This window comes from Molossus molossus, unplaced genomic scaffold (genome assembly GCF_014108415.1).
Source record: "Molossus molossus isolate mMolMol1 unplaced genomic scaffold, mMolMol1.p scaffold_m16_p_10, whole genome shotgun sequence".
Classification (NCBI taxonomy): domain Eukaryota; kingdom Metazoa; phylum Chordata; class Mammalia; order Chiroptera; family Molossidae; genus Molossus; species Molossus molossus.
The window spans coordinates 38288275-38313826 of record NW_023425345.1 but is presented as its reverse complement, the minus strand read 5'-3'; the positions used below and the strand labels follow the sequence as shown (position 1 = coordinate 38313826).

The 25552-nt window shown below is 42.7% G+C and overlaps 1 protein-coding gene across 2 annotated transcripts in view; it reads right to left on the bottom strand.

The window, feature by feature from the left end:
• The window catches only part of FAR2 (fatty acyl-CoA reductase 2), a 113849-nt gene extending 88572 nt beyond the window's left edge, over nt 1-25277 (bottom strand). Inside the window, exons 1-2 of one of the 2 annotated variants that reach the window (XM_036252854.1) lie at nt 12347-12555; nt 5849-6051 (exon numbers count right to left, since the gene is read on the bottom strand). The gene's annotated coding sequence lies outside the window, so the exon portion shown is untranslated. Of the gene's footprint in view, nt 1-5848; nt 6052-12346; nt 12556-25144 lie in introns of those variants that run through there. The other variant, XM_036252853.1, reaches the window with a different exon arrangement.
• Nucleotides 25278-25552: the final 275 nt, after the last annotated feature.

Here is a 25552-nt window from a genome sequence, read left to right as displayed (position 1 = left end):
AGGACAAATAATCAGAAGTACACTTGAATAAGTGTTGCTACCTGTGAGCAGTACTGGAACATAGCAGAATGAGGTTCGGGGGTAGAGACAGGAAGCAGGTGAGGACATGCCAAGTGGTCCACAGGGCAGAAGCTTGACAAGGAGAGCACCTGAGATCCATGAGTGCAGAAGGTGAAGGTCAAGTATAACTATTCAAACTCCCTCACTACTTGGGAGGGAAAATTCGGAGGCATGATGTGTCTCTCTCACATCGATGTTTCTGTCTCTCTCCCTTCCTCCCACTCTATCTGAAGATAAATTGGAAAATATCCTTGGGTGAGGATTAAAAAAAGACAAACATATATTCTTGGAAAAGATAGTAAAATGATTTGTCTTCCCAATCCCACATCAAAATGGGGGGGGGGGGTGTGAGAGGATCCAGCAGAAGCTCATGTTCTTCCTGAAAACAGAAGGGTCAATAATGAGAGAAGCAAATGATCTCTCAGGAATCTAGACATTTCCAGCCCTTTGTATTTTGTGAGTCATTTTTACAGTTAGATGATAGATAGAAAACTCATTGAATAATACAAGTTATCTTAGGAAAATACATGTCATTTGAAGAGAGGAAAGATTCCCCAGACCCAGTATCTCTCCCCTAGGAGTCTTCCTTGGGGCCTTAAAATGCTATAGGAGGAAATGAAGTCTCTGACTTAACTGTATATTTGTGCTCTGGAAGGGGTCACATGTCAGATGATTACAATGTCTCGCAATTAGTTTAAGACATTAATTTTAGTAGGGTGAGGAGGGAATGAATACATTCAGATGGAGGAATTTCTGCAAGGTCAAGGGTGTTGGGTGAAGGACTTCACTGGGAGAAGGTAGTTTGAGGGACTTAACTTGAGCAACATGAGGGCACTGGAAACCCATCTTAAAATAAGTAAAGAATAATTCAGAGGCACGCTGAATGGACTTGATATCTACAGTTGTAGTCTACAGTTGGTAGACTGGGCTCTCACAGAGAAGCTTCTTAATATAATCACTACTCATTATTGCTCTGCAAAGCATTTAAGGTGTGATAAGAAAATTTTCCTGTACAGGAATGTGATGTGATATCTTTTTAAAAAAAAAATAAAAAAAAGCAACATATATGCATTCTCTTACTATCTTACCAGCAGTGAATTTGCCTTTCGGTTAGCTACCCTCTTTCTGCTGGTATCACTGAGCCTGTGAAGGAAGGTTTTGCAGCATGGTTCTTCTGAAGCTGGCTGATTTTAGGTCTTCTTGACTAATGTTGTAAACTACTTAGCTGTCCCTACATCCCTCCTAAAGAGAATTTTTCATTTCAAATATGAGATAACACCAACATCCCTAATATTAACACTCCTTAGCCCACCTACTTTGAAAAGCATAATTTTTCTCCATCAGCCACTTTTCTCTTCTTGGCAGTAGTTATAGTGGGAGTTTAAAATTTTATATGGAAAATGGCCCATTTTGTTCCCATCACCAATGCTCCTTGCTACCAACCTCTATGTCTGACCCATGCAACTAAGCTCACAACAGATCAGTTGATTCAGATGACAGATCACTGAAGTAGAGGAAACAGATGGGGCCAGGCTGGGCTTGGTTTACTCTGGACCTCATTTCCATTCAAGGCAGAAAAATGTTCCTGAAATTAGATCATACAAATTTGAATGGCCATGGACAACCTATCTAGGACCTGAGTCAACAGGTGTCACTCAGTGTCATGAAGAGCAAGCAGGGATTCTCAGCCTGATAGGCCTGTGTGTGAATTCCAGCTCTGGAAAAACACTTGTCACTTCAATTCTCTCTTCTGGTAAGTGGGACTCATGTCTGGCTTGAAGCTCTGTTGTGAGGACTAATGAATTATGTAAAGGTCCTGGCACAGGGGAAGTACGGCAGGTGGTTAAGAGTGCACGTGAAGTCCTGAGCCACCTGCCTATTGCTGCACACGGCAGAAGCATAACAAATGTTGGTTTCCTTCTTCTGTCCTTGTCCCATATACCTCAGCAGCTTCCCAAATTTGCTGGCATCAGGATTCAGATGCAATTCAGTGAAGGTATTGTCATGGGTGGAATTGTGCTTCCTCCCTTCCAAGTGCATCTGTTGAAACTCTAACCCCCAGTACCTCAGAATGGAAATATGTTTGGAGACATATCTTTAAGGAAGTGATTAAATTAAAATGAGGTCTTCAGGGTGAGTGTCTTTATAAGAAAAGAAAATGCACACCGCAGGGACATGTGTGCACAGGGAAAGACCATGTGTGGACACATTGGAAAGTTGGCCATTAGCAAGCCAAGGAGAGAGGCCACAGAGAAAACCCAACCTGCTGACCTCTTGATCTTGAACTTCTACCCTCAAGAACTGTGAGAGAATAGATTTCTGTTGTTTAAGCCACCAATGGCGTGGTATCTGGTTATGGTGACGCTAGCACATTCATCCAGTGAAATAATGTCAGTAAAACCAATATGAATGAAAATCAAGCCATATGTTGTCAGCAAAGAAAGATAACTTTTTAATAAGTTGTCTAGCAAAGGGTTTATTTTTATTTTTTATAACTCATATTCCTATGAGCAGTATCAAATAATTTGGGCCTCACATGCTAGAAAAACAAAGCTCTCCTCCCTTTCTATTCTAAGAAAGACATTTATTTTACAAGCATACTTTAAAAAATGATCACTTAGAGACTTCCGGTCAAGATGGCAGGTAGGTAAATGCAGTATCGCGTCCTCCCACAACCACATTAAAGTTACAACTAAACTACAGAACAACCATCAGTCAAAACCTCCTGAAATCAAGCTGAATAGATGTCCTACAACTACAGAATTAAAGCAGCAGCCACATCGAGACTGGTAGGAGGGGCAGAGGCGCGACAGGCTGGTCCCACACCCACGTGTGGCGGATAAAAATCAGGAGGACACCTTGGCTGGGAAGGTCCTTCCTGAGGACTGAGGGGTCCCCGTCCCACACCAGGTGCCCTGCTCAGGGTTCCAGTGCCAGGAAGAGAATTCCCATAACTTGTGGCTGGAAAAACCAGCAGGAACTGAGGCTCAGGGAAGCTGACTCCCCAGGCAGCTCCTTAAAGGGCCTGCGCACGGACTTATTGGAGTCTCTCCCTGTAAGGTTGGAGGGGAGGCAGCTCGAGGGGCACCAGAGACATACAGGGAAGAACCGAACTGTTTGGCACTGGAGCGAGGGCTGGAGAGGGGGCTTTCTCCAGGACAAACGTGCTGTCAGAGGCCTTTGTTCCTTTGGTGAGCCCTTCCCGGGGGCGGCAGACAGTCGCCATATCTGGGACTCCAGCAACCTGGCTCACACTGGTAGCCCTGCCCTGGTGACTCCCTGAGGCCCCACCCTGCCCCACCCAACTTTCAGGCCCACCCAAGCTGTTGCCACTTGCTTAACCATAGGATTGGTCAGTCTTGGATCCTGCTTCAGATTTTTCCTAAATTCTTTCAAACAAGCAGCATCTGGTCTCAGCTAGCCCCATACCACTCATTAAGTAATACACAGAAACAAACACAGGGAGGCAGCCAAAATGAGGAGACAAAGAAACAGGTCCCAAATGAAAGAACAGAACAAAACCCCAAGAAAAGAACTAAGTGAAATGGAGATAAGCAACCTAACAGATGCTGAGTTCAAAATACTGCTTATAAAGATGCTCAATGTACTCAGTGAGAACATCAGTGAACTTAGTGAGGGCCTCAAGAGCATAAAAAAGGACCAGTCAGAAATGATGAATGCACAGTCAGAAATGAAGGAGGCATTAACTGAAATAAAGAATAATTTACACAGATTCAATAGTAGAGTACGTAAATCCAAGAAGCAAACCATCGATTTGGAATATAAGGAAGCAAAAAATGCCCAATCAGAACAGCAAAAAGAAAAAAGAATAAAAAAAAATGAGGATAGTGTAAGGAGCCTCTGGGACAACTTCAAGCGTGCCAACATTCACATTTTGGGGGTGCCAGAAGGAGAAGATCGAGAACAAGAAGTTGAAAACCTGTTTGAAACAATAATGGCAGAAAACTTTCCTAACTTGGTGAAGGAAACAGACATACAAGTTCAAGAAGCAGAGAGTCCCAAATATGAACACCAAGAGGCCCACACCAAGACACATCATCATCAAATTGCAAAAGGTTCAAGACAAAGAGACAACCTTAAAAGCAGCAAGAGAAAGGCAGCTAGTTACCTACAAGGGAGTTCCCATAAGGCTGTCAGCTGATATCTCAAAAGAAACTTTGCAGGCCAGAAAGGAGTGACAAGAAATATTCAGAGTGATGAAAAGCAAGAACCTACAACCAAGATTACTCTATCCTGCAAAGCTGTCATTTAGAATCGATGGCCATATAAAGAGTTTCCCAGACAAGAAAAAGTTAAAGGAGTTCACCGTTATTATATGAAATGATGAAGGGTCTTTTTGAAGAAAAAGATAAAATATATGAACAAACAAAATGGCAGTGAATACATATCTATCAACAATGGAATCTACAAACAAAATGAACAGGTAGAACAGAAACATTCTCATAGATACAGAGAACTTTTGTTGGTTGCCAGATGAAAGGGGGTTTGGGGGAATGGGGGAAAAAGGTGAAGGGATTAAGAAGTACAAATTCATTGCTAGACTGACAAATCTCAAAGGGAAATGGGTTGGGGGGTGGGAAGAAATAAACCAAAGAACTTATATGCATAACCAATGGACACAGACAATAGTGTGGGAAAAGGCGGGAGGGGGGCGGGAGGGGGGAGAAGGGGGTCAATGGGGGGAAAATGAGGAACATCTGTAATACATTTTACATCCAACAATAAAGATTTAAAATTAAAAAAAAAGATCACTTAATGTAAGTTTTAAGACCATAAACGAGTGGCAGTATAGCAAATCAATTTTGTTGTTTTTTTATACTTACTTTTATCATTGTAATTGTTGTAACAGACATGCATCCATTTAGACCACTGTTTCTGAGAGCCATTAATTTTGCACTGACCACCAGATGAGAATTATTAGGTTAGCCTCCATAGAGCAAGACCATCAGCAATGTGTCTCACAGGAGGTAGCACTGATGGCACCTGACATTTTGCAGGCAAGGTGTAGATTATCCACTGTTTCTGTATTGCTAAATAGCTCTTTCATATCAAAAGCATAGATCAATTCCATTTTCTTTGCTTCATTTTGTCTGATTCATGTTCATAAAGGCAATTTGTCTTCTGGACAGAAATACAGTTGCTAAATGTTTTAGGCTTATATCACAATTGTTATTTGATGGTAAAGTTGATGATTATGTGCAACCTTGGGGAAATCTTGGGACATATCTATAAAATAACCATAATAGACCCCAGAGCAAATGCTTACTTGGGATTGATCCAGATCTGAGATCTATGAGTGAGTGAACTGATTACAGTTCAGTTAAACACCTTGTTACTTATCCACCTATAGGGGAAAAGTCTAGGATAGCCCTTCTTATATCAGCCCAGAAAAGTTAGTTACATCCACTTTTTTTTTTTCCTGGACAAATGACTCTGGATTGGTGCAAAGATTCACTGATATGGTTTTCAGTGGCATCATTCTTCTATCCATATGTTTTTCACAGCAAACTATGTTAGTAGTATCAATACCATGTTAGTAAAAGTTTCATAAAAGCAGAGCCTCTCTTAAAAATCTTTCATCCAGACCACAAGCCACAGCCAGCTTCCTGTTACTTGCTCCCTAGGTTATTTGGCATTTACATGGCAGATCTTCACCTGTTCTACTACTCTAGCTCTAGATCAGCCAGAGAGGATTGCAGTGAGACCAAAGAGATCTGTGTCAAGTGCCTGGATGACTGGGTGTCCTCTGGGAGTATTTGAACATCACCTCTAAATGATCTGTTGCATTGTTCATAAATTTCTTCAAGCTCTTCCTGGGGTTATTTTTCTTTTACTGCATTCCAGAAAGCCCTTTGGCTCTAGGGAAGGTTAGCTGTTGCTTCATTTTGCGAGGTGATGGCTGGGTATAAATCTGTCTTGCTTAACCAAGTTGATGAAGGGCTGAAAATCAGGATGGCTCAATGAAATTCACTGTTAAAGAATAAGAATTAAACTGATAGTTTCTGGCTTCTCCACAATGAAACCTATCACATTTTCTCTGAAAGAGTATTCAGCTGATTTATGTAAAAGTTCCCTTTTGCCATTTTCTATGACATTGCTGTGGGCAAAGACCCAAGTGAAGGTGAAGTGGCTAAGGCAGGATTCAGACGGCCTAAAGGATGCCACACTAGGTCAGGGGCCCTGGGCAAGGGTAATACACCTACACCTTGCATAAATGATATTCATAGCGTCATTTTCTCAGCTTTTGTCGTAAGTAACGATATATTTTAGTTTTTTTGTTGTTGTTGTTCAAATATCACAGCAATTGTTAATATAAGGGGGAGTTCACTACAGTTCTTATTTTCCTCTAGAATAATGGCTTCTTCTAACCTTTATTTTCTTTAAATAAAAATGATGGTTATTTTTGTTTTTTTGTTTTTTCTGAAAGAGCTTTTCTAGGTTGAAGGAAATAATACAAACTAAATAAGAATGTTCAAAATATTGTCTCTGCCACTGGCAAATTACCTGCCTGCTTTTGCTGTTCTTACCCAAACTCAGCTGGAATTCCTATGACTGGCGTGTCCCCAGCTCAGTGGCAGGCCAGCCGCTCTGAGGACACGACACATAACCCAGTCGATAACTTGACCAGGGAAAACAAGTGTACACCTTGCTTTAATAGCAACGATTACCTTTTGCAATCACTGGATTTAAAAAATCGTTTTTATCTATTAGGAATTAAATTTTCTCTTTAAACAAATTTGCTAAGCATTTTCCCAAAATTTTCATGGGCAGCAAGAGCTGAAAAATAAAATTTGATAATGAAGATCATAAAAAAGTGATCTCTTATGGTCAGTGCTTTGGAAAACTTACCCAACAGGTTCACAGCTTTATAAAAATAAAGGAGTTCAATATTTAAATTATTCATCCTTTAACATTTCATAAACTGAGGTCACCTAATTTTTACACTTGATATTACATTTTATCTTTTCCATTTTTTACCCTAGCATTTTATAAGATGAATATTAAATTATTTATAATTTGAATTACTTTTTGTTCATTTCTCTCTGAGCCTTTTTCTCCCACAGAAACTGGCTTTTGCGGCCCGCAGACGTGCACTATCGGTGTGCCTCGGGGCCTTTCCCATCAGCAGACGTTCCACTATACCCACCCCCAGAAATGAGTTGGCCAAAACTATCAGCATGGTAACTTGACATGTGATAACAATAAAAGGTTCCCATGTCACCTTATAATATCATAAATCTCATTTATTTCTGTCAACAGAGGTAAAGGTTCATCATATTGCACTCTCCTTTTCTATGGAACAAGCACCAAAGGTCAGCACCTCCTAATTGGTCTCCGGGTTCAATCCAGGATAAACTGTGAAGCAATGCTTCTTCTGCCTGGCCAGTGTGGCTCAGTAGATTGAACATCGTTCCATGGACTGAGAGGTCCCGGTTCAATTCCTAGTCAGGACACATGCCCGGGTCTCAGGTTTGATTCCCAGTAGAGGGCGTGCAGCAGGCAGCCGATCGATGTTTCTATCTCTCTCCCCCTTCCTCTCTCTCTATAAAAATCAATAAAAAAATATTTAAGAAAAAAAGAAATGGCTTCCTCTGACATCTGTGTTTAGTCTAGACTGATACATTATCAAGAACTCACCCTCTGGTACTTTTTGGAATCTCAAGTACAGAAACAATTTTAATTTCATCTATGAGGTTATGCATATTTATTTTGACTATAGTTTCTTTTTGATGCAACATTTCTCCAAGAATTTCATATAGTAAATGATAATGAGAAATGTGTATGTTTTCCCCCCTCACAATTCCTACCAAGAAAACAAGCTTTCTTGTTTCCAACATGAAGTTTTGTGGCTAGCGCTCCAATACCAGCTCTAGTCATTGGTCAAAACAGCAAGTCATGTTTGCATACGCATCCAAAGCAAACAGTCTTATTGAGGAAGGTAAAATGTCAACAGAGAAGAAGAAAGTGACTGAAAAAAGCACCGAAAATAAAGTCCCAGAAAAATTCACCAACTATTATTTGATTGTAGTAGTTTATATGGCAACTCTAGACAGATGACTTAATTAGAACAGTTAGTGTAAAATGCCTTTGGAGAAGCTCAACCATAGGAAGAAATGTGATGTAGTGGCACACGGTAGCAAGAGGATAATGGAAGGGTGTACTATTGAGGGTGTGTGTGGGGGGGAGTTCATTTGCTGGTGAAATGGGATACTTGAGCATATGCAGAGTCTGAGAAGAATTAGACAGAAAACAAGGAGAGAATGAATAAGTCGAACCGAGGCTCTAAAGAAGCTCAGAGGAAATGAAATTAGTAGAAGAGATGGAGTGGTCAACCTTGAAGACAGGAAGGTCATTTCATCCTCTGAAAAGGAGGAAAAGAGAGGTAAGGCTGGGTAGGTGGGAGGTAGATAAGTTTGTAGGCTGGAGCAGAACCTAAGATAGATCTTTGGTTACTTCTATCTAAGAAGTATGAGGCAACCCGTATTTTGTCAGTTAAAGAGATGCAAGTAAAGAAAGGTGCTCAGGGAAAAGGGTACATATCTGTAACTACTGCTCTAGATAGGAATAAAACTAGACCAGAAATAAGCAGAGAAGCTGAAAGCAGCAGATAAACCACAGAACTTACATGCATGTGTGCGTGGACAATGGACATGGACAACAGAGCTGGGGGCAGGGCGGCGGGGGGGTCAGTGGGGGAAAAAGGAGAAACATCTGTAACAAATATAAATTAATTAATTGAAAATAAAATAAAAATGAAAAAAAAAGAAATGAGGCAGAATCATGACTGGCAAAGAAGGGGAAAAGAACTCAAATAATCTGGGTATGTGTATTATTTTGTTCTCTTTATCATGAAATATTTCTTTTATTAAATATTCACACTCCTGCCCTGGCCGGTTTGGCTCAGTGGTTAGAGATTTGGCCTGCAGTCCAGAGAGACCTGGGTTCAGTTTCCACTAAGGGCACATACCTCGGTTGTAGTTTGTCCCTGGCCCTGGTTGGGTCGTGCGGGTGGCAGCCACTCGATGTGTCCCTTCACGTCAATATTTCTCTCTCTGTCTCTCTTCCTCTCTCTCCCTCCCACTCTATCTGAACAAAAAATGGAAAAAATGTCCTCGGGTAAGGATTAAAAAAAAATTCATACTACTACTAAAAAAAAATAAAAATAAAAATATTTAGGTGTTTAAGGGAAAAAAAATAAAAAAGATGAACCACTACTTAACTGGCGCTCTCCAGCAACACTGTGGGTGGATGGAGCAGGGCATATGGATTGTTGGCAAGATCCAGATTTGGGGGTAGGAACAATAGAGTTAGGGAGAAACAAATGAAAAAGATCAGGAGTAGCGGAAACAGGAAGGAGTATGAGAAGGGAGTAGTTAAAAGAATGAACCGAGGCTGCAGAGGGAATACAACCAGAAAGACCTCAGGGACATGAGAAAGTGGGTGAGAGAGAGAGAACGTGTTGGTGAGGAGAAGTCAAATGACTGGAGGTCTTGCTGAATCGGAACAGCAGCTTTGGTGGGAAAATAAAAGGAGAGAGCCGGAAGCACAGAATGTTGCTGTCCACATGTGAACTGTCAGGTTGAGAGAGTTCAGGCAGAGCGGTCTGGAGCAGTGCTGAAGCCCAGGGCTGGCCTTGGAAGAGGTTTCTAAATCTAGGTGCCTTGGTGTGTGAACCGAAAGCTGATGAGGAGGTGAGGCCAAGGCACTGAGTGCTGTGTGGAAACCAACGACACCCTCCAAAGTTGGAAAGAAATAGACATACAGGAGCACATATTTCACAAACTTCAGGGAATGAGCTGGAGGTGAAAAGTAACAGCAACAAGGGCCAATGGAAGTTGCGGAAGAAGAAAAGCTTTGCTTTGTTTAAAAAGCAGAGATCTGTGTCAACAACGTGGAAAGGCAGGAGAACGCCTTGCCCACTCACTGGTTGTTCTGAGGCTTTTACAAAATAGTGGATTCAAAAGTCCTCCAAGGAGTGTAAATTATAACTTAAATTATTATTATTATTATTATTCATGTATGAAATTATATATAGACGTAGATATTAGAGCCTATCCACACAAAATTGTCAGTCTTATGTGGTATTAATACTAGCAACATTAGCAACTCTTATACTGTCTTGACCTTTATCTTAAGAGTTCATAAAACTCTTCATATGCACATTTCAGTGTTTTCTCACAACAATCCTGGGAGGTAACCAGAGTAGATACTTTTATCCGCACATGTGGAAACTGAGGAGCAGAGATGCCAAGTGATTTGGCGAAGGCCTATACCAGTGACAGAACCAGGACTTAAATTTTGATCATAGAAATTGAAGTCTTCTAACTCCGATAGGTAATAAAGATAAAAAGGGTTTTCACCAGGTGTTCATTTGCTTCCTGATTTTCCTGTATAACTGCACCCAAGGACACCTGTACTGTACACCTGATAACACTCCATTCAGCAGTTTTTTCTTCACCACCACATGTTAGAATAATAGAACTCTAGGAACTCAAATATGGAATTTTCAAGGAGACTCTATCCTCAACAGCCTGAAATATTTACTTATTGGTACAACTGCTCTTCACATCATCTCTTGGTACTAAAGGCAAACCCGTGATTCTGTTTCCACTGAAAACGAATACAGAATCATTTTTCATTGTTGTTGATTTTCAGGAAAATATGATGCTACTCTTAATACAAACATGTCTAGACTATCCAAACAATGGGAGTGTTTCTATATCAAAGACATTCTCAAAATAGATTGTTTAGCTGGCAGTCTCTCTCTTACCTGAAGTTATGCTTCAGTAATGACTATACTTTTATGTTGATGCTTGCCTAATGACCATATTTTAAAATCAGCGAGCCTTGGTTTTATCGTCTGTAAAATGTATAATCCCCAGGATTGATGTGACGTTCGGTTTTCGAAGTGCCCGCATAGGACCTTACACCTGTTAAACATTCAGTACATAGCAAGGGTGATTTTAATCAGTCATGACCTGGCATCCTGCTTGTCATCGTTACAGTATTTCCTTCCTTTGCCTGAACTGTGTCACCACATTGGCACCAACTAGAGGAAAGCGACCGTTGCGACCATGAGTCTGAAACCACACTCTCACTGAGGAGGCACTCACAAACCCACAGCTTAACACATGACGTAGACAGGGAGGGCTCTCTTTAAACAAGACCCAAAAACCTTAATACAAAGAGAAAACATTTGGCAAATACACCAACATTAATAGTAAGAACCCCTGTTGTTTAAGACATGTGAAAAAGAAAGTAAAAAGACAAGTCACCAGTGAGGACCTATATTATATCAACCCAACAGTGTGAGTCATGGTTACTATGTGGGACACTGGGCAACGACCAGTCAACGGTTTTGCAAAACACTGCAGCTGGTCCTGCTTTTAAAAGTCAGGAAAGGCAGGTTTTCAACTTCCTCTTCTTTTTGCTGCCTAATATCTTTCTGTACCTTGGTTCATGCACAATTGGATCCTCATCATACAAACACACCAACATTTGTGCAAAGTCCTGCAGTCAGGGCATGGCTCTCCCGTAGCCTCTGCCTCGGTCCCACTCCCTAATGCAGGGCTTAGGGCTGGCCGGGGCTCCTTCCACCTCCTCTCAGTTCTGCCCTGTGCTGGGTCTCCACCCCGGACCACTCTTAGACGTCCCTTCCTCCCACCTTCCCTGCAGGGCAGCCTGGTGCCTGGTAAACGGTGAGTACCAACGTTACGCTCTGAAGGAGACTGAAATCAGGCCCCCTGATGCCAAGGGCTGGGCTGGGGAGGGAGGGTGCCGGGAGAGAAAGCAGCTTCAGTTGAGAAACTTTAATGTTAAGTTTCCCTTTGGAATAAAAACCTATGCCTATCTAGATGAAAGCACTGGAAATAAGCAAAATGGCAGTGGGAGCCCAACCTGGAAATGCAAGCCAACTGCACCTTCCCAGACTAATCTGATCCAGGTCCTGATTCCTGCCCAAACGTCAGGATGGGGACGAGGCCAGAGCAGATAGATGTACTATGCAATGCCTAACTGTTCTTGCCCAATTAAACTGGGTACAACGGATTCTGAATAATCCAGATAGTCTTTAACAATAAGGGACACACTTCTGGGGCATTATTATGCGTCAAGCACTGTCCTTAGCATGTGACACTTATGAATTCACTTATTTCTCAGTACAACCCCTTAGAAAGTGTCCATCGGTCTATTGTTAGGCTGAAACACGTAAAATTGCCAACACCCGACCATTCTGACCTGCAAAGAGCAGCTGTGCGTGGCTCACCTGCACCGTGTCTGCACTGCGCCGAAGAGACGAGCCAGACGCAGAGCGCTCCGGGAACTTGCCGGGCCCAGGCCATCGGGCTTCTGTTTCCGTGGTTCTTATTGGTTACTGAAACACACCACCTCTCTGTCACGCTGAACTAAAATGACAGAAATGGTTTCTTCCAATTAAAAATGCTGTCTACGAATCTGTGCCCCGTCGTCCCGCCTCCACACACACCTGTCTCTTCTTGACGGGCCGGTTCCTTTTGGCACCACTGCTCACCAGGCCCTCACCTGGAAACCTCAGCATCGCATTTGATTTCTGTTTCTATTTCTCTACGACCAGAATCCAAATACTATTTCTTAAGTCCATCTCAGCAGGAGCTGCAAAGTCACAGGGTGTGACAGCTGGAAGGGGCTTGAGAGAGACCTAGTCGTTTCGCCAGTGCAGAGTCACCGAGCCAGGCGGTAGCAGCCTGGGCGAGAGCCGGTGCTCCTGGGCTCTGGTCCGCTCTTCCCTCCCTACCACAGGCTAAAGCTATGGATCATGCCTCTGCCTCTCCGGAGCTTCGGGACCAAACGCTTCCATGTGACGACAACTCCAATCTACGGCATTTACTATTATAAACCCCATTTGACAAATAGAAAACTGAAGCACAGAGAATTTAGTGGTTTACCTTGGGTCTCACAGGTTGTAGACTAGTTCCAAAAACCATGCCCTAGACCACCTGGCCGGCCACCTGCCCTTTGTTTCAGTGGGCAAAGCTCAGGCTTAATGCCTTTAAAGGGGAAGCAGTTCCTAATTCTCCCTTCACCCTAGGTTGAGTTGAAAGTCTAATCTGCCAAACTTTCAGAACCCTCATTAAATATCACTTTGGATGTAAGTGACTAATTATTGGACTGTTCTTGCCACTGGATTGCAAATACCTTAAGGCAGTGGTTCTCAACCTGTGGGTTGCGACCCCTTTGGGGGGTCGAATGACCCTTTCACAGAGGTCACCTAAGACCATCAGAAAACACATATTTCCAATGGTGATTCATAATAGTAGCAAAATTATAGTTACGAAGTAGCAACGAAAATAATTTTATGGTTGGGGGTCACCACAACATGAGGAACTGTATTAAAGGGTCATGGCATTAGGAAGATTGAGAACCACTGCCTTAAGGGAAGTGACTATTTTACTATTCTCACAGGATTTGACATAACGCCTGACTGTAATCACTATATAAAGATTTGTTGAATGGCCATCTGACTAATGCTCCTGCCTTCCATGTCTCCTTAGTCCAGCCATCTCCCATGCTGATGTGAGTTGGGGAAACTAAGGAGACACTTAGTTGTAAGAGCAATGGAGAAAGGTACGCCCTTCATTTATCTTCCTTAACAACCACAGATAAGCCTTTTGATTGTTGTTCTCTAAATGTTTGGTCATGAGCTTATCGCACTATTGACATGGTAATTTTGTTCTCTTCATAGTCACTATATCTCAGACCCAAATTGTTTTAAATTTTCTATTTGGACTTTTAAGGGTGAAATAAACTAATTTATTTTATTTTACCTAACCCCTTAGACCAGAAATTAGATCCCTACAAACAGGTCAAGGAAGTACTTTGATCTTAACATGGAGGGTCCTAGAGTATTCATAGTCACAGTGGGCTTCAGAAGTCATGACAGTAAAATAGATTTTACTTTCATTTTTCAAAAAAACTATGTTTTTATTGATTTTTTTTTTTTCTAGAGAGATAGGAAAGGGTAGGGAGGGAGTGATAGAAACATCAAGGTGATCAGCTGCTTCCTCCATGAGCCCTACTGGGAATCCAGCCTGAAACTTGGGCATGTGTCCTAACCCGGAATCACACTGGTGAGCCCTTGGTGCATGGGACAATGCTCAATCCAGTGAGCTGCACTGGCTGGGTGAGATCTTAAATGATTTTATGCCTAAATTTGTTCGTTCTAACTGAGGGTTTCCCAGTGTTTGGAATCATATGAAAAATTATAATAAATAGTGTTGAGTCAGCTGGATTTCTAAAGGGAAAAATGCATTTTTATTTCTCACATCATATAATACAATTAACTCCAGATGGATAGACCTTAGTGTGAAAGACAAAACATTGAACTCTTTAGAAGAAAACTTCTTTCTGTCCTAAGAGTAGGCAAAAGCACTAACCACAAAAGAATGATACTAATAAATTATATTTGATGAAAATTAAGAACTTACATTCATGAAAAGAAAAAATTAACAGACTGTAAAGGAAAGCCACATTTGGGATAAGAGATATGACGTTCAAAATACATGTATTCAACACAGGAACTGTATCTAGAATGTGTAAAGCATATGTGCAAATCATTGTAAAAAAGACAACAGACAAATGGATAAACACTTGGGCACTTCTCAAGAGAAGATACCCAAAAGACCCAAACAAATATGAAAAGGTACTCAATCTTGTCCATCATCAAAGAAATATAAACAAGCATACAACCATACAAATATATACCATACAACCATTTTCCCACCAAAATGGCTAAAAGGAGGACAGAAATCAAGCAGTGTTGATAAGGATCTGAAACAAGGACATCTCTTAACTACTGCTCCTGGAGTATAAACTTACAACCGCTTTGGAAAACTCTTCAGCAGATTTCAGTAAAGCCCTCTTTACAAAGCAATCCCATGCCTAGGTACACCCAACAAAATGTGTACAAAGACAATCACAAGAATGTTTCTAGCAGCACTATCCCTAAGAATCCCATAGCGGTAAGGACACAGTTGTTCAACAGTAGAACAGAGGGACTGAATGTGGTCTATTCACAGCATGGAGCACTGTGCAGCAAGCAGTGAGAAAGAATGATCTACAGATTTACACAGTTTGGGTGAATCTCACCAACATGATGTTGAGTGAAAAAGCCAGACACTAAAAAAAGTATTCAATAGGATTTCCTTTATATAAACTCTGGCAAAGCTAATCTATGTTTGAATCTAACTAATCTATGACGTAGAAGTCAGAAGAGTGGCTCCTTTGGGGGACAAATAAGTAGTGAGTGGAGGAGAGCATGATGGGGGCTTATGGAGTACCCAAGTGTTTGGTTTGTTTGTTTGATCTGGAACCTGGAATCTAAGAGATGCTCGAATGTGTTCAACTTATTGCATTTACAGTCTATTCACTTTTCCACATGTAAATTATACCTCATAAAAATAATAAAGATCACATGGAGAAAAAACTCTTGATGAAGCCACAGTTATTACTTATGTTCATTATGAACTCATACCTACAATGCGTATAATGTTGTTTTGGGGGGGTTATTTTTATTTTTTGTAACACAAAAATACTTAGTAAATATAATTTCATCACCATATTCCACGGTAGTAAGGGGGAGTCAGTATTACTTTCCTGGGTGTTAGGGGTTGAATTGTGCCCCCTGCTCCAAACTCATATATTGAAGTCCTAAACCACAGGATCTCAGAATGTGACCTTATTTGGAAATAAGCTGTTGTAGATGTAACTAGCTACGATGAGGTTATACTGGATTAGGGTAGGCCTGTAATCCAAAATGACTAGTCTCCTCATGAAAGAGGACATGTGGACACGGACTTAGACGTGCACAGAGGGAAGACTAAGTGAACACACAGGGCGAAGATAGCTACCTACAATGCAGAAAGAGAGGCCTGGACCAGACCCTTCCCTCACAACCCTCAGAGGGACCAACCTGCTGACCCACGATTTTAACTTCCAGTGTCAGATTTGTGAGACAATAGATTTCTGTTATTTAAACCACTCAGTTTGAGGTATTTGTTACAACCGCCCAAGCAAACTAATACATTGGAAAGACCAAAAGGTCAAATATCTTGCCTATGGACACCCAGCCAGATGGCAGAAAGGGAAGGTGATGTTAAAGGCTCCTGTGCACTAGAGGACCCCCTCCCACACACAGACACCCCTCAACTAGCATCGTACACAGTTGGCAAAGCTCCTCTAAAGAATGGAAGGTGCTATGGAGGGGAACGCCACGGTCCTTTTCCTGCTTCGGGACAACGTAGTGCTCTGAATCATGGGACTCACTGAAGAAGAACATGAAAACCTACGCCTCCCCAACAGTCTCTGGGCCCTGTGAGGAATTATTAGAAGGGCTCGTTCCTCACCTGGCAGTGGCCCAGGTGTGGAATATTTCAAAGAGGAAAAATGAGTAACTTGATTGTTCCCAAACGTTCTGATCTTGCTTCTGTCGTGACCTCTCTGAGAATCTGCTGAAAGTTGTAAACCCTCTCATCAGACAAAAGTCATATTCACCCAGGGTTAAGAGCATCGGTAAGGATTTTTAAGGCAGAGCGTCGGTTTTTTTGCTCTCTCTTCTGGAAATAAAGATGGGTGGCTAAAGAAAACAGGGTTTCCACTTGTCATCTCACCGGGAGGCAGCAATAACTAGTGGCTCTATGCCAAGACCCAAAGGTATTCTAGAAACTTTGTAACTTTCCCAGATTGGCTGTTTTTGCTCTTCCCCTATCTTTTCACAGGGTGATTTGTAGTTAATTACTTAAAACACAAAGAGATTGTGGGTCTATCTTAGGGGCAGAAAGAAAAGGAAAAGCAGAGGATGGAACCCACTGCATCGACAGGTTTGGGGAAATAGTGAGAAACTGGGAGGAAGAAAGCACAGGCTGACGGATCCTCAGGACTTGTGAATAAAGGAAGACATTGTCTCCTTAGGAAACAGTTTCATTCTCTCCCCTATGGACTTTATAATATTTTACTTTAACTCCATTTCCCATCACACCCTTACTACTCAGAGCTATGGAAAGGCAAGTCATTGCCTGGGGCGGGTGAGGAGGGGGAAGAAAAGAACATAAAAACATATGAATATTTTATGTTTTCACACTGAGGACCTTAACGAAAATATATCACAAACTTCTAAGTTGTAACTGGTTAAACATTGCTCAGTAGGGACCACTAAAGCTTAGGAGGAGATACTTTAACTTGTTCACTATTTGCAGCGCTAAACACCCTGTCTGACACATGGTCGACTGTATGAATGAAAGAATAAATAAATGAATGAGTAATTGAAGAATAAATGAATGGAATGGTCATGGGATTTGCAGTACTAAGGTTTGGATACTAGTCTACTCATCCATTTAATAGATACGTGACAAGTTACTTTATGTCTTTGGGACTGGCTTTCCTTTCTATAAAATGAGGCAACTGGACCAAGTACAGATAAGGTTCTCAGACATTCTACAGTGTAGACTATGAATATACATAGTGACGGAGAAGCTATTTTTAGCCACCACTGTGTATAGCAACTGCCCATCACGATGTTCTTCAGCCCTGCACCCAGACGCCCACTGCCTGCTCCTAGTGCTCCTTCAGGGGGGCAGTAACCTTGCTCTTTGCTGTGCAGTACATCTCTTCATCTTCACCACTTCATCACTGAACAAGTTGCACTGCTTTCATAAGCTAGTGGTTGTGTGTGTAATTAAATGCACAATAATAATAATATGATATTTGTAACATCTACTATGCCTTATTTTCTCTTATTTTGTCTAATATATTGGGTAATACAAGTGTAATGGTGACTAAAGAAGGTTGTAAACAGGTTTTCTATGTTCCAACTGTGGAAATATTCGATTTATAAATAAAGAACCCTACTTCGCGGAAATTCATTTATCGCGGTAGATTAACTGCGATAAACAAGGGCCGACTGTACTGTCCATCTACAAGATGCTTTCATTACTAGATAAAACTAGGCTGCTACTATCCAGACATCTTATAGTATTAAATGTCCTTTCGTCAACATAATAAGTGAAAGCCTTCAACATATGCACACCCTGAATTGTTACACACAGCTGGACAGATTTCTCCAGTTTTCTGACAATATTGTGCAATGGTAGGTCTAACTCTGCTTGAAGTACTTAAGTGGTTTTAAATATGTCGGGCGTAGACACGTAATGTAAAGTCTTCCTCATTCCCAACTATCCTGTCCTCAAGAACACCTGGGCCTGTGCTGACTTTTGTGGAATGTCCTCGCACTGACCTGTGATAAATAAAGCACTATTTCTAAAAATGTGGACTATTTTCACAATGACTTTTTCTCATTTCTTAGCTGAGGGAATATTATTGTTGCCTCCTATGATCAATCCTGTTATTCACCAGTGAATGTTACTGACTCAACAACTCCTCAGCTGAGGTGGAGGAGGACACAGTGGTAGGGGAGCCCATATTTCTGCCTTTTCTACAGATTCACAGGGAAGGGCCTTTGCTCTCCCTCCACCCCTCAATTCCATGCTCCTGTGTTTGGGGGCCATCACTGGAGGAGCCTGGGGAGTTAAAATGCCTTAAATACAGGGCAAGAATATATGTCTAAAAGCCATAGGGCACACCTATTGTCAATTGCAGCTTGAAAATACTTTTGCTGGCCCTGGCTGGTTTGGCTCAGCAGTTAGAACATCGGCCTGTGGACCAGAGAGTCCTGGGTTCGGTTCCAGCTAGGGGCATGTACCTCGATTGCAGTTTGTCCTTGACCCCGGTTGGGGTCATGTAGGTGGCAACCACTCGATGTGTCTCTCTCTCTCTCCCTTCCTCTCTCCTTCCTGCTCTATCTGAAGATAAATGCAAAAATATATCCTTAGGTGAGGATAAAAAATAAATAAATAAATAAATAAATAAAGGTCACAACTCAATGAGTTGGGTACTAAAGCAGCCATAGACAATATGATGAATAGATGCATGCTATTGGCTGATTACCAATGAAACTTTATTTTTGGGCACTGAAATTGCATTTCCTATATTACGTGCCACAGAACAGTCTTCTTCTTTTGTATTTTTTTCAACCATTTAAAAATATAAAAGACATTCTTAGTTCAAGCATTATACAAAAACAGGCCAGGGCCAAATTTGGCACTCAGGTCGTAGTTTGCTGATTCCTTTACTAGAGCACCACGTGGGTGAAGCCACAGCCAAGTTCATAGCCGTGTGACCCTGTTTCTTCTGTTCTACTCTGTTGCAGTGTTCTTTGGTCACAGATTGCATTCCTGGCCACACCACTGTGCAAATGCACTGGGAACCAGGAAAGAAGAGATGTATGAGATTCATGCCCTACTTATTCCCATTCTGTGGCCCTCAGGAGATATGCTGCAAACATCAAATAGCGCCCAGACCTGCCACGGAGCACAGGAGGCCCTGTGTAGGCTTTCCCCACTGTCTGTGCTTCGGGTTCCTCACGTGTCATCTAGACCTGACGGAATGCACCTCAGACAGGCCCTGCATAGCCTTGATGGGAAGTAGAAATTAAAACAACAACAACAATAAAAAAAAAACCCACCTGTTTTTAATCAGACTGCAGATCTTACTTGTGACTGTCCTTTATCTCGTATCCATATAGCAGAATTAGTTTCATCATCAACTTAAAGCCCATTCACAAAGTCAATTACAGTCTCCTGCTTTCTTCCAAGCAAGGAGCATGAAAGACACAAGAGAAGCTGGTGGTTAATAGAGAGCTATAGATGTTAACAGGTTTAATCTATTAATACAAGGGCATCATTTTTCCCAAAGCATGTTATGCTGAATGCTGATTCTCTCAGATGTTCTGCTAAAAAAGCATTTCAAGGTCAAATAAGTCTAGGAAATGTGGCATAAAATACCTCTTCTTTTTTGATGGTTCTTAACGCGCATCAGTATACTACAGGCTCGGAGGATTCCTGCGATAAAACTGCTTAACTAGGTTAAATCAAGTGTTTCTCAAGCTTAAATGATCAGGAAAGCCTTTCTCTTTCACGTAACTGTAATTAATATTCCAAGAAACTAATGATCCACAGGCCACATTTTGGGAAACACTGATATAGACAAGGGGGAAGAATTCAAAGGTTTTATGCAGGAGAGTGAGTTCTGTTTTAGAACGACCACTTTGGTGAGGATCAGGCCTTTCCCTCCTAGATTTTGCCATTTTAGAAAATTACCCCATATTCTATCCATGTGTTCAAGCCAGAAAAAAAAGGCGCCGTATTTGTTGTGGTGGTAACATTTAAACAATTATAAAATACATTCCTGCTTTAAAAACAATCAACAGTACAAATGATAGTGTGAACAGCAGAAGCCTCCTCCTTCCTCTATCTCGCCTCTACCCAACAGCCTGGTCTACTTTCTCGACTCTAGAGTCTAGAGGAACTAAGTAGGGCTAGCCAGTTTCCATGCCATTTTTCAGTCCTTTAGACGCAACTCGAAACCATATGCACATGAGTCTGTTGTTTTTGATGATAAACATATCTCACCCTTCTTTCTGCCTCGCCCACCCCTTACGTCCTCTCCATCACTAAGTTCTATCAAATTTACTTTCCAAATGCATCTCTTCTGTCCCCTTTTCTCCATCTGCCCTGGCAGTACTGTCACCGGCACTTCGTCCTAGCTGGTTTCCTCCTTCTGATCCCTAATCTTTCTAGTCCATTCTCCCATGGTAATCATAAAAACCTCCTTAAAATACAAATCAGTCTCCGGCCTCAAAGTCTTCAAAAGCTCCCCACTAAAACAAAATTCAAAATCTTTCTCAAGATTTGTGAGATTTCGCATGACCAGGCTCCCCCACCCCCATATGCATACCTGACTGTCAGCAAAACCTTCACCAACTCAGCTCCATGTGCCTTCCGTCCCTTGCACACTTCTGGCCTTTTTGTCTCCATAAAGCCTTCTCAACCGCGATTTTCTCTGTCCAGATTGATTTCTCAATTTTTTTTTTTCCAAGTTAACCCATATGCTTCTTTCAAATATCAATTTAAATCATTTGTGAAAAACAAACAAACAAAACACAAAAAACCTTACCAGAGCATCAAATGGGAGTCACCCGTTTTTTACTTCATAGCACCCTGTTCTCCATACTACTTTCAACAATTCGTTGTTATATGTTTATTTTTTAAATGTCTCTAAGACCCAAGAGAATGGGGAGCATATCTGCTTTATTTAACACTAAATGCTATAAAATTGGCAGTGTCTGGTCACAGAATGGGCTTAATACTTTTTCATTATATGAATGAATTTAGCGAGTAGAAAGTTCTCTCAGGGTTTTATCTCCTGCCTTTTCTTAACATGAAATATAATCCCATCCAGATTTTCATATTTTGCGCACTTATCACCCAGAAAGCTCATTCATTCAGCTCTGTGAGCAGTGGAACTTTAAGGGACATTTCATGTAACTCTCTGCTTAAGCTTCAGTAACCATCTCAGTGTATTTTAGTCTCTTTTTGGAAACTCACTGCACTTATTTTCTGTACCATTCATTTCATGCTGAGTCTTAGAACGCTTGTAACAACTCATAGGCTATTTTAAGTCACACCTTATATTTACATATTTTGTCTTGCCAATGATGTCATAAGCCTGTCAAGCACAGGACTTGGTACTTCATATCCTAAAGTATACAGCACGCCCCTGAACAGAGTAGTTGCATGAAAGTGTCTCCATCCACCCCTGCTAGTGCCCCCATCGTAAAACTTTGATGTGGGAGTTTGACCCATTTCCTTTCCCTCTCTTTTCTTCCTCAGCTCTTCTGAGTGTGTTGCCATTAGGCTGGAAATGAAAGCTGCTATAAAGATAAGCTCTGAGGTCAGACAGAAGTCATTAAGGGAGGAGTGTGTGGACAGAGGACTTGCCCAGTTTCTCAGTTCCTCTTCACAGGAGGTGAAGACGACTTGATAAGGGAATAAGTGTGTTTTATATTGCGAGGTGTCTCCTAGAATATATAAAAGAGTGATATGTTCAAGATTTTGAAAATATACATTTTTAAAATGTAAATGAAACATCCTCAAAAATTTTCAATCTTTGACTCAATTTCTCTCTGGTCCATATTTAGATGAACTAGATCCCAATATCAACTTAATTCAGAAAGTGTCTTTGGGGGTCCAAGAAATTATTCTTGGTACTTTGTGTTACCACTTTTAATTTTGTCTAAATAGTGATATTTAAGGAATATTTTTAAAAATGAACACCTTAGCTACTTTCTCCCCACCAAAATATAAGGGCTATAAAGGATCTGCACCCTTTTATTAAATTAAGCCAACCTTCCTCAACTTACTTCTGAAAAGTGGAGTTGAAAAGTGAAGCCTGTAACAATACTGTCTGTTAGCGTAGAACTTGTTCAAGGTAAGTAGACATTTTCACAATTACTTCCCCTTTTACCTAGTGTTTCTTTACAACAACCTTTTAAGATCAATAGAGTAGAAGGTATTGTCTGTTATCTTTAGTTTGTCAGCGAGGAAACTGGGCATAGAGGGCTTATTGCCACAAGCGTGCAGCAGCTAACTTGTGTTAGAGAATTCCCCTGAAAGGTGGACTTGCTATGAGACAGTGCTGTGGTTCAGAACAGGGTTGGTAGCCTGGCGTCGGGACTGGCTACAGGATTTGCAGGGTCTAGCGTACAGTGAAAATGTGGAGCTGTTTGTCTGAAAGTTACTGAGACAGCTGAAGGTAACAGCAGAACTTAAACCCAGCGTGGGTGGGGACCTTCCAAGGAGGAGCCCTGTGCCACTGCACAGCTGTGTTTTCATGCAGCTGGGCCTGATGGAGGTCTCCGGATGGCTAATATTTGGGTGGCTGGGTATCAAGAAGACTGCGAACTCCTGAAATTTTAGACAGAATTCTATGTTAATGTGTATATGATTATTTCTTTTCCTTTTCTTCTTCTTCCTTTTTTTTTGTTAATCCTCACCCAAGCATATTTTTCCCATTGATTTTTAGATAGAGTGGAAGGGAGGGAGGAAGAGGGGGAGGAAGAGGGAAAGGGAGAGAGAGAGAGAGGAACGTTGATGTAAGAGACACACATCGATTGGCTGCCTCCCGCATGACCCCTGGACTAGGGCTGGGGATCTAACTTGCAACCCAAGTTCATGTCCTTGACCAGGAATAGAACCCGCAACCCCTTCGGTCTGCAGGCCAACACTTGAACCACTGAGCCAACCCAGCCAGGGTTTTCTATGATTGTTTTTTATATTCCACAGCTTCTGTCAGATTTTTTAAGTGGTCTGTTAACACAATAAAGTATTAAGAATGCTTCTTCGAGAGTAGTGAATGTTCTCACAGAGCCCAGAATGTCATAATATATTGGTGGGGACCAGCATGCTGGTGCTCACTGCCTGTGATCCTTCAGGAGACCGTGAATGAGAGAGTTTTCATGACTGCATGGGAATGAACACAAAAACAGAAAATTGTTGAGGCTGCCCAGCTGTTGCCAGAAAGACATACACTCAAAAATGCATCTTCAAAATATAGGAAAGCAAACAGTGAGGTATTCAAGATGACCACATTCTTTACAAACCCCAAAGTAATATCTAAAAATTAGCTATTCTATTTATTTTCACTCCTTTAAAGGAAGGTTCTCCCTCTTCTTCTGTAATTAGATGTCACATTCCCTCCTTTAAATAAAGGAGAAGTGTATCACTCGAAGATTTGCCAACTCATGGTAATTTATATCTATTTTACAGATAATTATAACCCAATGTTAGGAACTGAAGTAAGGTAGGATTTTGTTAATAAAGCCGGTGCAGAAGATCCCCTCAGAAAAAGGAAAAGAATACTCAAAAGACCTGCACCCTACTGGTGACAGTCATCTCTTAGAAATATTACATAAAATATTCCTAAACGTGGATTTTGCTGAAAAGCCTGCTCCTGCAGTGTGAGTGGCTGCCTTAATATTGTATTCAGATGCTGTGCACTTTTAGACTAAAAATGCCCTTCAGCCAAATCTCCAACTCAGAAATGGGCATATGGAGAGATGGGTAACTGTATCCACAGAGTACTCGTCAGAGTTCCATTTGCACAGTGTCAAACTTCTCTAGATGCAGCCTCTCACAAGTGGAAAAAGCACGGTTCATTTGCTTCCTGGTCACTCTGCTGTGCCCACTCTGTTCCTGCTCGTGGCCACCGGGACACTCTACGGGCACAATGTTTCAAGCCGCCGCCAAAACTCTTGATTTCCAGGGAGAAGCCTTGGTTGCTCACACCAGGGAACTCATCTGTTTATAATTCTACCCATCCTGAAAGCTGAAAGAGTTAGGAGGCTGCAGGTGGGGAGCCTTCTGTGATTTCTAGGATTCAGTGTGTCATTACTTCGCTTAATGGAATGGAATTGCCGTAAGTGTGCAGCAGCGAACCTGTGTTGCAGAATTCCAACGAGTAACCTGACTTGCCTTCCCACAAGCCAGCTACTCCTGCTGGAGTCTTCTGGTCCTTGTTCCCCGGCTCTCTCCACGATGCTCAGGCCACAGGAAGAGGTCGAAACTTTCAACCGGGACAGTTCCCGCCCCGGCGCCCCAGACCCGTTCAGCCTTGGGCTTGGCACTATCTAAGCCCGAATGGGGGTCTGGGTGCGCGCAGCCCTGGAAGGGGCGAGGGGCGCGCGAGGCCGCGATCCCGGGGTCCAGAGGCTGGAAGCGTAGGGCAACCCGGGCGGGCGCTGAGCCACACGTGGCCCCGGAGTCGGCGCGCTCTCTCTAGGAACAGCCCCGGGGCCCACGAGGCCTGGTGAGACGGCGGGCGTTTCTCCCTCGTCCCGGCTGCCCCGGAGCAGCTCCGCACGGTCACCCCCGCGGGCCGCGGTAACCGCCCCTGCGCGCCCCACGTTGGCGGGCGCCCAACGCGCCCTAACCGCCCGCTGAAGGCGGGTGTGGCGGGTCCAGCTCCAGGGGTCCAGCCTCGGAAAACGCTGCGGTGCTCCCCCGGCCCCCATGTCCATGCCACCCTGCCTCGGGCCCCGCGGGGACCCGCCCATCCTGCCCACCCAGCCCAGCCCAGCCCGCTCTTTGCCTTCCCAGGCTGGGGCTCTGCCCGCGGCTGGGCTGCCGACCCTGGATACCTGCTCGTCGGCTCGGGGTGGGGTTCAACTAGTGCTCCTCTAAATCCCGGCGCTTCCCCGAGGCTACGGGAAGTACTCCAGCCACAAGGAAACTGCTCCGTCTTTCGGCTCCCGAACGTGACACTCTTATGTATCCGGCTGCGAGACTGGGTGTGGGGCGGGAGGAAACCACCCTCCCCCCCACCTCCTCGCTGCGCCGCGGCCTCCCTGCAGGGCGCGAAGCGGGGCAGCCTGAGCCCCGGCGGGAGGAGGGCGAGGAGGTGGCGGGGGCCCCGCAGGCCGCGTGGACAACAGCTTCGAGGGCAGGGCGGCCGCGCGCGCAGCCCCGCCCGAGCCTCCATTCATTCGGCATGGAGCAGAGCCACTATTACTCCAGGGTACCCCGGCCTCGTTTTTCAATCAGTGGTT